Raw genomic sequence first — 15,527 nt, 5'->3', positions numbered from 1 at the left:
CTTCTACTCTGTTACTCCCCTTATCCTACTCCTACACTCCACTGACTGTGCTCATTTGCTATGTAAACTTGCAATTCACTATCCTAACCCTCCTTTGCATGGGATTGCCTGCTAATGCTTGGTTACATCTCTTAGACTGAGCTTCCCCCCTTAGCAACCTCTACTCGGTGGCCATGTTGTCTTCAGCCTTCCATATATATATGAGCAATCTCATTGACTTTACTGATTTTTAAAATAAAGGTTAATGCTTTTGCTTAAAGCTTTCTTTACCTTTTATTGTGAAACAGTGGTAGAGTGCTATTTATTTACACATATACTATATTTATATATCAGAAATACCAGAAACACTTGGACCAGTATGGAAAACTATATTGTTATACTTCTGTAATAAAAGGATGATTTACCCAATGGCAAACAGGCTGATTCACATACAAGACAGCCAGACTGCAATAGAAGGACCACTCAAAAGGTCAAAATGGCTGGGTCTCAACCAGTGGTGGTGGAGAAAAATTAGGCCAATCACAGACACGCTGAAGCTGGGAGGAAAAGGCAGTCATTTGGAAGATAGCAGATAGGAGTCATTTGCTGAGGCAAAAGTGATCATATGAAACAAGGTTTTTGATCTAGGGCTAGGTAAGCCAAGGTCAGTCATCCCAGAAGCTATGTGCTGAGTGCCATATACCTTGGGGCCTACTGAGGAAAAATATTTAGGAGATTAAACAACCTAGGAGTTCTCACAGATATATCTAAATAATTAGGAATATTTAAAAACCTAAGGATTTTTTAAATTATGACAACATTGTGTATCACATGCTCCCCTTATTGAGAAATGTCCTGAGGCCTTTACAAATAAACAAGCTGAAAAACATAACTGTACCATTGTTACTTTTTCTTCCTCTGAGTTTCCACTGGTCTAGCTCTGGCTGTTTTGGTTCATAGGTTCATAGATTCATAGGTTCATAGGTTGGCCTCTTGGTTGGGCCTTTATTGGAGTCTAGTAGTCTTGTTTATAAATAGGCTTTTGTTGTAAAAAAAATATTACAATAGAGTTTTTCACTAACTGGTCCAAATGCTTTTTGTCCTTTTTATTTATAAATAGATGACTTGTATATAAATTAATTGCTTCCACCACTGCTGTCACAAAATGATCTGAAGAAGCTTGATGTTTAAGATCCAGTTACTCACATTTAAATTAAAATCATAAAAGTCAGTGAATTTGCTTGTTCATATGTTTATAGTTATGTACTAGGCTAGCTGCCCTTGTGGGCCCTTTTTGAAGCCTAACAAATTTCCCTTTTGTGCTCAAAATAACCTATCCCATTTGGTTTTAAATTGAGCTTATTTATTTCATGTTTGATAATTATATATTGCCCATAATAAGAATAGCTGGGATCATTCCAGAGATAATTTGAGGCAACCCACATATGGGATAAAGCACTTGGACTCTGCCTCTGTCCATTAGTAGTACAGGATGCAGTTCTGGAGTACATTTTCATTTTACCATCCATTTGCACTTGAAAATAGACAGGGATGAAATTTGTTTTATGTGGATGAGGAGTTTGTTTCTTAACAGCAGTATCCTTTGTAGGATATACCTCTCCCTTCAAACTGTTATGTTGAAGTTGCAAAAGAGGTTAGATCCATAAACCAAGAATCTCTGATGCCATTTGACTTGTTGATGTGCAGTAAATCCATCAATAATGAGTCAGAGGATGCCTTATATGCCAGACACAGGTCACCTCTAAGCAGTCTGTAGGATACCTAGTATAGTAACAGGGCTTCGAAGACATATTGTTTAAGCCTTGTATAGTTTTAGTAAGGTACCTCTGTGGTAATTCCAATTGTTGTACATGTCTGGAGAGATGCATGATAAAGGGGGCATTATATTTATTGACTGGCATAATGAGGGCTGAGTAAAGGGGGACAATGACATCTCTAGATTTCGACACAATCCCTTTGATTATAAGCTGTGCAATATAGAAGGACTTTCTTATAACAATAGGAACATGTTGGCAAAAAGTTAGGTCGCAGTCAATGTAAGTTCCCAAATCCTGAACAGCTAGTTCAACTCTTAGGGATGTATTGTCAATATGGTAGTTCCCTTGGGTAGATGATTTCCCAAAGGATACAGCATAAAAGTTTAAATCCATGATGTTGGTACCAGTTACTTATTTGGGACAAACCTTTTTGCAGGATAGTTATGTTATTTGGGGAGTCAATGACTGCTCCTAGCTTGCAGTCATCTGCAAATGTAGTCATCCAGAGCCCTTTGGTATTGGCTTTTACTTCAGAAAATCAGATGCCAAGCAGGAGATATACTGGATACTGTGAATTGTATTGTACACTGGAGTGCTTTGGTTTTGCTTTTCAGTAGCTCAAACAATGGCATTTATCATTTTCTTTTGGTTTTAAATTGTACTTACTACTGAGGATCAAAACAATGGGTCTGTCTTCTAACCTGTCCTAACTTGCTCCACAATAACAACACTGTGTAGAACTCACTGTGGTGTTTTGTATTAATTGTATTTACAGTACTTATGTCTTGTGATATGTCTGCCTTTGCCAGCTGTATAAACTATATTGATGTAATTTTAAACCAACTCTTTACATGGTATAACAATAAGTCTCAGGATTAATACTGAAAAAAATACTGTAAATATGTTTGGACAAAAACTCCTTAATGAACACCCTCATTTTGGATACATCCATATTAAAACTTCTTTGTTCTAATTATCACAGACAGAAATGTTAATTTTCATGAAAATGTTGCCTAGATCCTTAGAAATAAATAAATATAAATAAATAAAAAGCAGAGAAATCAGTGGTCTTAAAACTTTATCAATGTGCTCATTTACAATAATTCCTAAAAAATTGGGACTAGGACTTTGGGAATTATTGTGACTTAGTTCATCAATGAAGTTTTAAGACCACTAGTTCATCTGTTTTTTACTTTTTTCCTCAACACTAATGGTAATGAGGTTGGAACTAGACAGATTCCTATGCTTGTTCATTTTCTATATCCTCAGGAAGGTTTATGGATGCTTCATGTAAATATTAGGTACAGTTCTTCTAAGAAGAGTGAAACTTTGGATCAACTTTAGGTCTTCCTAGTTGGGTCAGTTTTGGAATGTAACAGTGTGTCTTGGTTCTACCACATCACATACCCAAGATCCAGAAGTGTGTTATAGATATAATCCATAGATTAAACAGTGAGGCTTATGGGAGGACACTGAGAGCTATCTGTGCCTGTACTGTGTCCATTAACAATTTGTAATGGAAGGTTTTGGTGTAGGACTGAACACACATGAAACTAGGGAGGTCAAACTCACAGACCTACTAGCAGTACCTGAGCTTGTGTCAACTTGTTCTGTACCTGTTTGCTCATTTTTAGGTCAGTCTGGTTGTTTTATATACCCGATAGCTGATCTACATGCACCAACTCAGATACTGGTTCTACTGGAGCAGGAGCTGGACATTTCCTGGAGTGGGTAAGAGTGCAAAAGTTTATTTTTTTCCTGCCCAGGAAGCCATATCAGTTCATTCATTCCCCCAGAGGAGACAGTTGGGTGAGTAGGCAAGCTTGCTGGTCCTGTGGGATAGCACCTCCTTCCCTGTTGGAATACCTGCTTCAACTCCTTTTGGGTTCCCCAATCTCTACTGCATGCTGTTGCCACAGGGGAGATGCCTCTTCATGCTGAATCCTCTGGCCTGGAAATTTGCACAATGTCAATCCATGCGGCTAAGGCCCATGCACCATGGAGGCAAAACTTAATGCCCTCACTACAAAAAAAATGAGGTGTCGAAAACAAGCAAGAGAAACCATGGGAAATATATTTGTCACAGTGAACCTATGTGCCAGAGCCATCTCCCTCTCCCCAGAATGGGTGAGCTGGCTGCAGCTTCACACTCCCATCCTCACCATCCAGCTCCTACAGGTACCAGAGCTACTGATCAATCTCAGATTACCTGCACTGGAGTTAAAGCTTTATCCCTCAATGCCACACAGTTGTTTGTGTTTGCTCATGTTTTGGTTGCTCAGTACATTGTTCCCTTGGTGTGCTAGCCATTGTAGTGATGTATGTTGTGGAGACTCAAGCTGTATTACTTCCTGCGGCCTATAAAATCACAAGATCTTGGAGAAATGAAGAGACTTATTGTTATAATTACTCTTTCTTGGAGTTTATGTGACCTTAGAGTGAGAATATAAAAGTCATTTAGTGAGAGAGCGAGTGAGTGGCCGATAGTCTTTTGTTCCTGTAATTACAAAAAACCCCCCATGATATGTGAGTACATGTTTAGGTGATTTTTATGTAAGAATTTTAGCGGTTTCATGCAGTTGCAAGCAAGTGATTGAACAACAAGATTTTGGTCAGACATAGTAGGCCCCAGTAAATTCATTCCTGGGTGGTCCCCATGTCTCTTATGGACAGGGGCATTCTGTAAAATATTCAGAGGTGTAGGCACAAACCTGAGCCATTCTCTGGCCCTTAGGGTTCGAAAATCAGATACATCCTAGGTTAAAATGGCTAGGCTTGTAAGGGGTCTCGAGCCATTTGCCTAGTAATCTCCTATGAACCTATGTTAAGAAATACTACAAAAAGAAGTGCCCATCTTGGCATGTTAGGTGTACAAAGTTGTGGAAGAATCATCTATGGAGAACTAGGTGTTCAGAAAAATACTAACATCTTTAAATTGATTCTTGACATTCCTGGCATAACAGTAAATGTTCCAGTGTTGTATGTGAGATTGTGAATATCATGTGAATTATCTTTATAGCTTGTGTATCATTGTACTTGTTCATTTTAATGTTAATAATTTATTTTTATAATTTGGCCTTTGTCAGAATTGAAAAGATTCCATTCTGGATCAGTGCAGTAACCTAGCTAAATAAGAAAATAAATATATCTTATGCATCTGGACCCAGAGCTTGTTATAAGCTGGATAGGAATTAAAGAAGGACTTCTTCAGTCCCAAACCTGCGTCTTCTTTTGTCCTACTTTGGAAATTGGTGCTGATCAGAGGATATAATACAGCTTGACTTGAGGCTTGTTATAAGCTAGCTGTTAATCAGGGCTGAAGACACCCCACTAACCCTGCACTGTTTCTGAAAATGGTTTGTTGCATTGGGAGAAATGCAATGGTAGTTTTATATGTAGTACTGAGGCCAAAAAAATCTTCACTTGGATAATTTGTCTGTGTAGCAGAAACAGAACACATATCTTAAGAAGTTAACTTGTGACTGTTTCTGCCATTACACACTGAGCTAATTGGAGGAAGTCAGAGGAAGGGCTCTGAGATAACTAGTCTGTAATATATAACATTAAGTATCCCATTTTTTTGCTTATTTCTGAGTTACAGCACTTTTATTTTACTCACTGTGTGTGAGGTATTAAGTAGAATTTTCTACAATTATTAAGCATCTGGTTGGGTTTGTTTGTTCTGATTTCCTGCTAGGAGTGTATCATATAACTTGTTTGCATTTAAAAGCATTCTCTAGAGTCTCCTTGATCCTTTATCTGTTTAAACATTTCAGCAGTTTTTTCTGCCTAAGTAGTGTTGGTAGTGTAGCATTGTCCATATTCAGGCTTGTGTTTTGGGCCTAGTTGTTTGTTAGTAGAGGCTGTTTGTCTGAGCACATGTCCCAGGCCATCATAGCTTAGCCAAGGCCAGTATAGCATTTCAGTGAGAGTGAATTGTTTGTGGTCATTGGCTGACTGGGGTTGCCTGGACTATGCCTTGGAGTAAGCACCTCATTGGTTCTTTCAAGCTTTTTTTAAACTTGTCTCAGGTTTCAACTTTGTTACTTAAGAATTTAACTTCTGACTGTTTCTGCCATTTCACAGTGAGGTAATCGGAGGAAGTTGGAGGAAGGGCTCTGAGCTAACTAATCTGTGATATATAACATTAAGTATCCTGTTTTTTGCTTATTTCTGAGTTATTTATAGCACTTTTATTTTACTCACTGTGTGTGAGGTATTAAGTAGAATTTTCTCCAATTGTTAAGCATCTGGTTGGGTTTTTTTGTTCTGATTTCCTGCTAGGAGTGTATCATATAACTTGTTTGCATTTAAAAGCATTCTCTAGAGTCTCTTTGATCCTTTATCTGTTTAAGCATTTCTGCAGTTTTTTTCTTACCTAAGTAATGTTGGTAGTGTAGCATTGTCCATATTCAGGCTTGTGTTTTGGGCCTAGTTGTTTGTTAGTAGAGGCACATGTCCCAGGCCATCATAGCTTAGCCAAAGCCAGTATAGCATTTCAATGAGAGTGAATTGTTTGTGGTCATTGGCTGACTGGGGTTGCCTGGACTACGGCTTGGAGTAAGCACCTCATTGGTTCTTTCAAGCTTTTTCTAGAGTTGTTTCAAGTTTCAATTTTGTTACTTAAGAAGTTAACTTGTGACTGTTTCTGCCAATTCACACTGAGCTAATCGGAGGAAGTCGTAGGAAGGACTCTGAGCTAACTAATCTGTGATATATAACATTAAGTATCCTGTTTTTTTGCTTATTTCTGAGTTATTTATAGCACTTTTATTTTACTCACTGTGTGTGAGGTATTAAGTAGAATTTTCTACAATTGTTAAGCATCTGGTTGGGTTTGTTTGTTCTGATTTTTAATTCCCACCCTCCCTCCTTCTTGATATCCTGTTTTTACTCTTGGTGGCTTAGCAGTTGCCCACACCTACTGTAAATTTGATCTGGGACACTCCTCCCAGTCTAGTGTCATTACCTCATTCTATCTATTCCAGAGGGAACATTTGAGAAGGCCAACCCAGTTAGCTTCTGCTCCTCCTTTCCCCTTTCCACTTTACAAAAAAAAAAATTCTAAGCTTGTTTCCTGCCTTTCCTGTAAGTTGTCTAGTCCAGATACAGATTTGCTGTATCCAGGACTGTTTGTAAGCTTCTGAGCCCCCAATCCTTTCTGTGTTGGAGGGAAGCCTTCTAGCTTAATTTTGTTTCTTAGAACTAGCCAGTTTTCTAGTTTCAGTACTCAAATCTGTTTCTTTGAGCTCAGCACTTGTTCAGAACTCATTGTAAGCAAAGAATAAGCTACAAATTACTACATCATTCAACTTAACTCACTTGTCTAGAGGAAAATAGTTTTTAGTACTTAATAAATCAGCACCTATCCAGGCATGTCTAAGGATCAGCTCCTGGTGTTTTCTCCTGTCTACCTGATGAATCTGCACATCTTGGGGCAATGCAGCAATTGCCTCATGTACACAGACAACCCTCTCCTCCTACCACCCAACATTACAACCTGTGAGAGATGCACTTATATAACCAAACTGGAAGCAAAGCTCGCTTCACCCAAGACTGGACTAGACAGTCAAGAGGAGAAGGTAAACACTTGCACCACACCACACTTATCACATAGTCCTTCAAAACCTACACCACCAAAACACACACATAGAAGCACAGAACACACACCTACATTTGTAGAGCCTCTCAAAAAAAATCTACCCAAGCAACAGGGACCTCCAAAGCAGAAACGCAAGCAACCTCCACCCCCAACACAACCCAAATGACACATAGTCCACAAACTCAGTGTGCCACTCAACCACAGCCCATAAGGCATAACAACTTACCCAACACTCTAGTCATAGGTGACTCCATAGTTAGGCACACTGATGTTCCACTCACCAGGCTAAACAAGGAGAAAGTTACTGTCAGCTGCCTATCAGATGCCAGAATCCACCACATAATGCATGCACTCAGGTCACTCCACAGCAAGTACAAATATGACTCTGTCATTGTCCATATTGGTGTGAATGACCTGAGATGGACCTCCCTGGACAACATGAAAAGAGACATGGAGGGGCTTTCTGATCTTGTAGCCCAGGCAGGTATGACCCTAGTCCTGAGTAGCATCCTACCATCACCCAGAATGATACCACAGTACAAGGACAAAATTACTGGCTTCAACAATTGGCTAAGCTTCTGGTGTCATTCTAAGGGGACCCAGTATCTGTCTGCCTGAGATGCCATGATTGACAAACCACAATGCTTTGCCAGAAATGGCCTGCACCTGTTGCCCTTGGGATTCCGGATACTGGCTAAGGCTCTTGCCACCCCTATAGTGCCTTTTTTTAGGCAAGATTCAAATGACAAATTCGCCACTGTAACAGGTACAAGCAAGCAAAATCTGAGGGTAATGCTACTTAATGCTAGAAGTCTAAACCTCAAAATGCACTCACTCGAGGCACTCCTTAAAATGGAGAACATCGACATCTGTGCAGTGACAGAGACCTGGTTCAAAGCTCCAGAGAGCACCCCTGCATTACCAGGCTATAATTCATACCACACCTTTCGGCCACCTAACCTGGACCGAAGCACTATAGGTGGAGGCATGTCCATATTCATTAAGGATATCCACACCTCCAGGCTTGTTGCTCAGCATAATGCATCTGAGATTATCCAAGTGCAACTAATTCTGGGCAAGACCGCAATGCAAATTGTAGCTTGCTACAGATCCCCCACCATGCCCCAGGATTCCCACTCCTCATTTCTTGATACACTGGAAAATATTAGGGTACAACCTAACACCCTAATAATGGGTGATTTCAACTACCCCACCATTAACTGGGAAAACTACTCATGTACCAACTCTTGTGCTCAACGTTTTCTGGAATTCATAAATTCCAATGCCTTGGATCAACTTATCCACACCCCCACCAGGGGCAGCAATATCCTAGACCTGGTAATTACCAACATGGGCAACCGGTGTTCCACACCAGAGGTCAATTCCTTGTTCAAATCACCGTAGACATCCACATCCCACTCCCACCCCCATTAGGGAAACCACTGTAAAAAATTTCTCTAAAGCCAACTTCACGCTTCTTAAGACGGACAATAGAGATACAACTGCTGAATCCTATACAATTGCACTTTATAAGCACTTACATGAGTGCATGGATCATGCAATACCTAACAGAACCAAGATGCTATCCTCCAAAAAAAGGAAGCCAATCTGGTGGTCCCCTGCTATAAACAAACTCTACAACAGAAGAAAGAAAGTGTTGCAAAAAAGAGTAAACTCCCATGATTGGAGGAACTCCTTGGTCAGCCTCAGTAAGAAGCTGAGAGCCCTCATAAAATACTCCAAAGCTAGTTACGAAAACAAAATCACCACTGATTCTAAAGACAACCACAAAACATTCTATAGCTATGTCAAGAATCTCAATGACAACACTCAGATCTGCTCTGAGTTACAGCACAATGGCACTAAATATACAGAACCAACTGATATTGCCAACATCCTGGCAGATAGGTTCAGTGCTAACTTTACCCCTCTCTCATCCCCTAAAGGGCCCATCTATATACCAGAAGAATGCAAAGTACTTGTAATCACGATTGCACAGGCAAAAAACACATTCTCCAAAGCCAAGAACACAGCATCCATGGGACCTGACAACATCCCAGGCTGCATTCTACATTAACTACAGAATGAACTGGCACCTCACCTAAGTGCCATGTTCAATCATAGCCTCACCTCAGGCTTTGTGCCCACTGAATGGCACACAGCAATGGTTATCCCACTCCACAAAGGGGGAGCCACCACAGACCCCAGGAACTACCACCCCATTAGCCTGATGAGCCTGGTCTGCAAGGCTATGGAGCGTATCATCATGGAACTTATAAACAATGACACTGGTAATCTCCAAACTCTGGACCCTACCCAGTTCGGGTTTGTAAAAGGCAGATCATGTCTCCTAAACCTGATAGACTTCTTTGAAGCGGTCACCAAAGCCCTAGATGAGGGTAAGGTGGTTCACACAGTCCACCTAGATCTCACCAAGGCTTTCGATACCATCCCCCACTCTGGAATTATAGACAAACTCACTAAACTAGGTATAAATCCCTTTGTCACAAGATGGGTTGCCAACTGGCTCACTGACAGAACCCACACTGTGAAAGCAGCAGGCTCTAAATCCAACTTCAGACCAGTGACAAGTGGAGTATCACAGGGTTCAGTTCTAGGTCCTCACCTGTTTGGTATCTACTTCTCTGAAGTACAGGCTAGCACAGAAGGTCTTTGGCTAATGAAGTTCGCAGATGACTGCAAACTAAAAGCCACAATCAAAACTCCTAACGATGTGGACATCCTACAAAAGGGCCTCACTGAGACAGATGCCTGGTATCAAAGCCATGGCCTCAAGCTCAATGTCAAAAAGTGCATTGTCATCCCTTTTGGTAAAAACTCTGTACCCATACCGCCACATAGGCGGTAGTCTACTTAACATCGAAAGTGTGATAAGAGACCTTGGGACACAGGTGGACAGTAGTCTCTCCTTTGATAATCATATCGCCACAGTAGTCAGGAAATCCTTCTACATGGCACACCTCATCACAAAAGGTTTCTCATCCAGGAGAAAAGAGGTCATTGTTCCCCTCTACTCATCACTCATTAGACCCATTATAGAGTACAACGCCCCTTTTTGTATGTTCCTCACAAGACATCTACAACAACTGGAAAGGCCACAGAAATACCTCACAAAGAGGATTACTGGCCTCAAACAGATGCCCCATGCAGACCATCTCAAAAAACTCCAGCTTTACTCTGTGCATATCGCCTACTCAGAGGCAATCTCTGCCTAACATACAAAGCTATGTCAAACCCAGAGCTGTTGGACATGCTCCACGTAAAGAAATCCCAATCCCTCCAAGCTACACGCTCTATGGACCTAAACCTTGTCACCACAATAAACAGAACATGCTGGAGGGATATATTCCTGTCCCAGAGACTTCCCATACTCTGGAACAAACTACCTATCTATATCAAACAAAGTTCCTCATTGGCACTCTTCAAGAAAAATCTTGATGATTGGATGGGAGATAGGAAATTCACCCCGGGGATCACTTCTGTGGCTCTGCTTGACAGGGGCACAGGAAAATAAATTTCATTGGGTGGCAAAACCAGTGTACCATTTTGCTAGGCTTATATAGACCCTAGGGCCAATAGCCTAGTACCTACCTATGAACCTATGAACCTATATGCATTCAAGCCAAGTAGAGCTTTATATCTGTCAAATATCCTGTAACTTGAACTAACAATTGTGATGCTATTCAACAAAAAATGGTGTGTTAAATAATAAAAAAGCATAATAAACTATGGGAAATGTATTTGCTGTAATGTATCCATGAATTACTGAGTCCATCAGAAATGTTATTGAATTTATCACATTCACCTGACTGAGGAAATTTAAGTCATGTAAAAGTATCAAACAGGTCAGCAATTATGCTCATTTTATTTGTTGAAAGTGCTCTGTTCCCTGCTGCTGGAATAAAACAATCTACGTCTGATTTTTTTATTAAATGTAATTAAAAAAATAACTTTAGTTAAGGAGCACAAAGTTCATATACTGCAGTACTGAACAGAAAACCTTTATTGACAGTAGGAGTTCAGACGCATTGAGGGAATGGATGTTATCCTTGTGTGTTTATGGGGACTGCCATTGACTGAAATTCAGAAAAGGCCTTTATTAAACCCATCTCAGTGAAGTTGTAGTAAGCGAAAGCAGCTTGTTGAGAGAGAGGTCCTCAACTAGCCAATGGGGGGGGGGGGCATTCCCACTGCAGGTTAAATAATATGAGTTTTAAGTTTATACACTATTGGACAAGGTTATATTTCATTGTGAGTGTCTGATATTTCAATGGACCAGTCTTGTAATTTCTATTTTGGCAAATTTAAAGCAGTTACATAACACTTAAAACTCAAATTAAAACAATAGCCACACAATATAAATTAAATGACTTCTGAAATGAATGAAATATATACTGCATGCACTTTTTAGGCTGATCTAAGACCTTGCTATAGTTTTTGCATGAAATATTCTAATAATGTACATATATTGCATGCCAGTGTTTTTAAGTCTGACAGACATTCTCAAATAACACTTCTTGATGCTGGCATCAAACCATTTCTATAGCTTTCAGTTGTACTCAATGCTGTGCTCCTATAATACTTGTTACCATGCACAGTGGGTCTTCAATTGTATGCAGTGCTGGACTGCTGCAGTACTTGTTCCCATGGTACTGTACCTCTTCAATTGTACATAGTGCTTTGCTACTGTAGAACTTATTGCCATAGTGCCATGTTTCTTCAGTTGTACATAGTGTTGTGTTGCTGTAGTACTTGCTACTAAGATATTGTGGCTCATAAAACATGCTGGGATAGTACTTTAGAGATACATGATGTGCCTTTTGTTGATTTTAAACTGGTGCTGTGGTGGCAATGTTACATGTAAACATTTCTAAAGACTATACTGGAGTTAAGATGCAAAATTTCCATGGTAGGTATATTTAAACATAGTGTAAGACATGGCTCTTACACTAAGTCTTTCATTTATCACGTTCTTTGCAAAGCTAAGATGAATGGAATGTTTTAGGATGTGTTTGTTTTGCAATATGTAAAAGGATTTTAACCCCACTGTCAGCATTGCACAATTTATGTAAGGTATGTTACATATTGGTGAAAAGGTAGCATTTATGTAAATATGTAGTGTACATCTGTATCTTAAATCATATTTTCTTTTTAAATATATATTCTTCTAAATGCAGTTTCCAAATCAAGCTAACACAGTATAATTTTACAATGTGCTCCACGTCACTGAGTATCTTGATTGGCCCCGGGTCTTCTTTATGCTTCCCCTTCATTTCTTTGATCCCCAAAGTCCTTCAGAAAGCCAGCACATTGAGAAGCAGGTTAATATTCATCGCCCCACACTGGCCGCATCAAATTTCTCTCAACAATCACATTGATCCTTTCATGGCCCCTGTAACATCTGTCTTAGAATGGAATGTTTTAGGATGTTTTTGTTTTGCAATACGTAAAAGGATTTAAAGCCCACTGTCAGCTTTGCACAATTTATATAGGGTATGTTAGATATTGGTGGAAAGGTAGCATTTGTTATGTGAATATGTAGTGCACATCTGTATCTTAAATTATATTTTCTTTTTAAATATATATTCTTCTAAATGCAGTTTCCAAATCAAGCTAACACAGTATAATTTTACAATATGCTCCACGTCACTGAGTATCTTGAATGTACTGCATAAGAGCATGAAAGAATTATATTCTAATATAATAAGCATACTAAGAGTAGACCGACTAAACAAGAAAGGAGGCGGTGTAGCTATAATATTTAAACAGCATCTAAACATCCAGATCTTAAAATCATCAGCTCCACAAATAGGCAATGAAGAAATAATATATACCAACCTCAAAATAAACCGAAACAAAACCATCAGCATAATTGGATGCTACTTCCCACCTGGCCAAAACATCCCTCCACTAGAAAATCTCCTCAGCTGGTCTACCCACCATTTCCCCCAAGAAACTATAATTTTAGGTGATTTCAATATTGATTGGCAATCCTGTTCTGGCAACCATCCAACCCATCATGTAAACCTTCATGGCTTCACCCAACTTGTCCAGTCACCAACCAGGATAAATAAACACTCCAGCAAGCACACTACCATGGATTGGATACTAGTCAGTAAGAGCCCCCAGTCATATGTAACAGGCTGCTTATCAGATAGCCTCAGTGATCACTCCCCAACATTCTTACTCAAAAAATACCTATACCAAGCTAAACCTGTCATCTACCGTCAAATACTTAAAAAAACTAAATTTTAACCAACTCACATTCATCTCATCCCTCAAAAAATGTAACTGGCATCCTCTAAAGAACCTCAGTCTTGATGATGCAGTTGAATTTTTTAATACTACCTTCCTGAGCATCCTTAATTACCATGCCCCCTAAGACTTCCCAGAACCAAAGCACAACTCTCCCCATGGCTACAGAAAACCACTAAGTCAGAAATGAAAAACAGGGATAAAGCCTGGGAGCACTGGCACAAAACCAAAACCCCCTCAACTAGACAGAAATTCCTAGAACTATGCAATACAGTCAAAAACCTTATAAAACAGGACAAATTCCAATACTACCAGTCTGCCCTAGATTCCTCCCAACACAGCCCCAAACAATTCTGGTCCTCCATAAACTCCATCCTCCACCTATGTAAAGTAAGTACCCCTCCTCCTAACATCCCTCACTCCTCCGAAAATATTGCTACTTCATTCAACACAAACTTCACACAGACCATACTATCACTAGCTAAACAACACAACCCACCTCCCCTCTAACCTACACCTTCAACTAGTAATCTCCCCACTGCTTTCTCTTTTTCTCCTGTAGCTACCTCCAACATTAAAAAATTCTTAACTAAACTTAAGCCCACCAAATTAGCAGCAGACAACCTCCCAAGTGAATACCTACAAATAGCAGCTGATGCTCTGGCCTACCCAGTATCCATCTTGATTAATCGATCTCTGTCAGAAAGTTACGTTCCCACACTATGGAAAATATCATATATAATTCCCCTATACAAAGGCAGCCCCTCCACAGAACTAACCAGTTACTGCCCCATAGCTATTCTCTCTCCACTCTCCAAAATACTAGAGAGATGCGTTCATTCTCAGGTCTCAGACTACCTCCTTACTAGCAACCTCCTTTCCAATACTCAGCATGGTTTCCGACCAAACCATAGCACCACCACTGCCTTATTTTCCTTTAATAACACTATCCTTCAGCATAAAAACAATGGCTATCTCTCCTCTGCTACTTTTCTAGACCTATCTAAAGCATTTGACACGGTCCCACACAAACAGCTCATGTCTGTCCTCAATAACCTATCCTTCTCTCAATCAGTCACCAACTGGTTTCAGAGTTACCTGTCTGACCGCCAATAATCCGTTGTATGGCAGAATGACATATCTCCCCAACTACCTGTCTCTATAGGGGTTCCCCAAGGATCCATCCTTGGACCCCTACTCTTCTCTATTTTCACCAATAATCTAGCTTCTGCCACCAAACATGGCACACTCATACAATACGCAGATGACTCAAACATCACCTGCTCAGCCCAGTCCCTACCCAAACTGCAAAAAATCATACAGGAAGCCTTTTCCTCTGTTGAAACTTGGTCATCCGATGCCCAATTAATACTCAACCCAAACAAAACTGAACTACTCATCTTCCAACCCACCAAATATACTCAAAACAACTCTCACTTTAACATCACAGCAAAAGACAATGCCACTATACACCCAACAGAACACACCAAATTGCAAGGAGTGGAAATAGACAATAAACTAAAATTTGACATTCACATGTCCATGACCATAAAACAAGTCCACAAAAAACTAGAAGTGTTATACAGAAATAAGCAACTTCTCACCAAAGCAGCAAAGATTTCAGTAACAAATTCCCACCTTATCTCCACCCTACTTTATGTCTCTCCAGTGTATACCAACCTAAGAGACCTGCTACAACAAAATCACCAAATTCACCACAGGGGCATCCTACCGTAGTCACCATTGTCTCTCACTTGCTGAACTTGGCTGGCTTGAACTCCCTCACTTCCTTCAATGGTATCAACTCTCACTCATCCACAAACTAGTAAACCATCCACTAAATGTCCCATCCCTCCAGAATCTACTCCAACCCTGTCGCACCACCAGATCAC

General features: G+C 40.0%; 1 protein-coding gene across 1 annotated transcript in view; it reads left to right on the top strand.

Moving 5' to 3' along the window:
* PRSS56 (serine protease 56) overlaps positions 1-15,527 on the top strand; it is a 2,212,799-nt gene that overhangs the window by 1,540,679 nt on the left and 656,593 nt on the right. The window lies entirely within an intron of this gene.

Source organism: Protopterus annectens, chromosome 4.part1 (genome assembly GCF_019279795.1).
Source record: "Protopterus annectens isolate FY-2018-M chromosome 4.part1, PAN1.0, whole genome shotgun sequence".
Taxonomy (NCBI): domain Eukaryota; kingdom Metazoa; phylum Chordata; order Ceratodontiformes; family Protopteridae; genus Protopterus; species Protopterus annectens.
The sequence above is the reverse complement of the archived record's forward strand: the minus strand, read 5'-3'. Positions and strand labels throughout refer to the sequence as shown.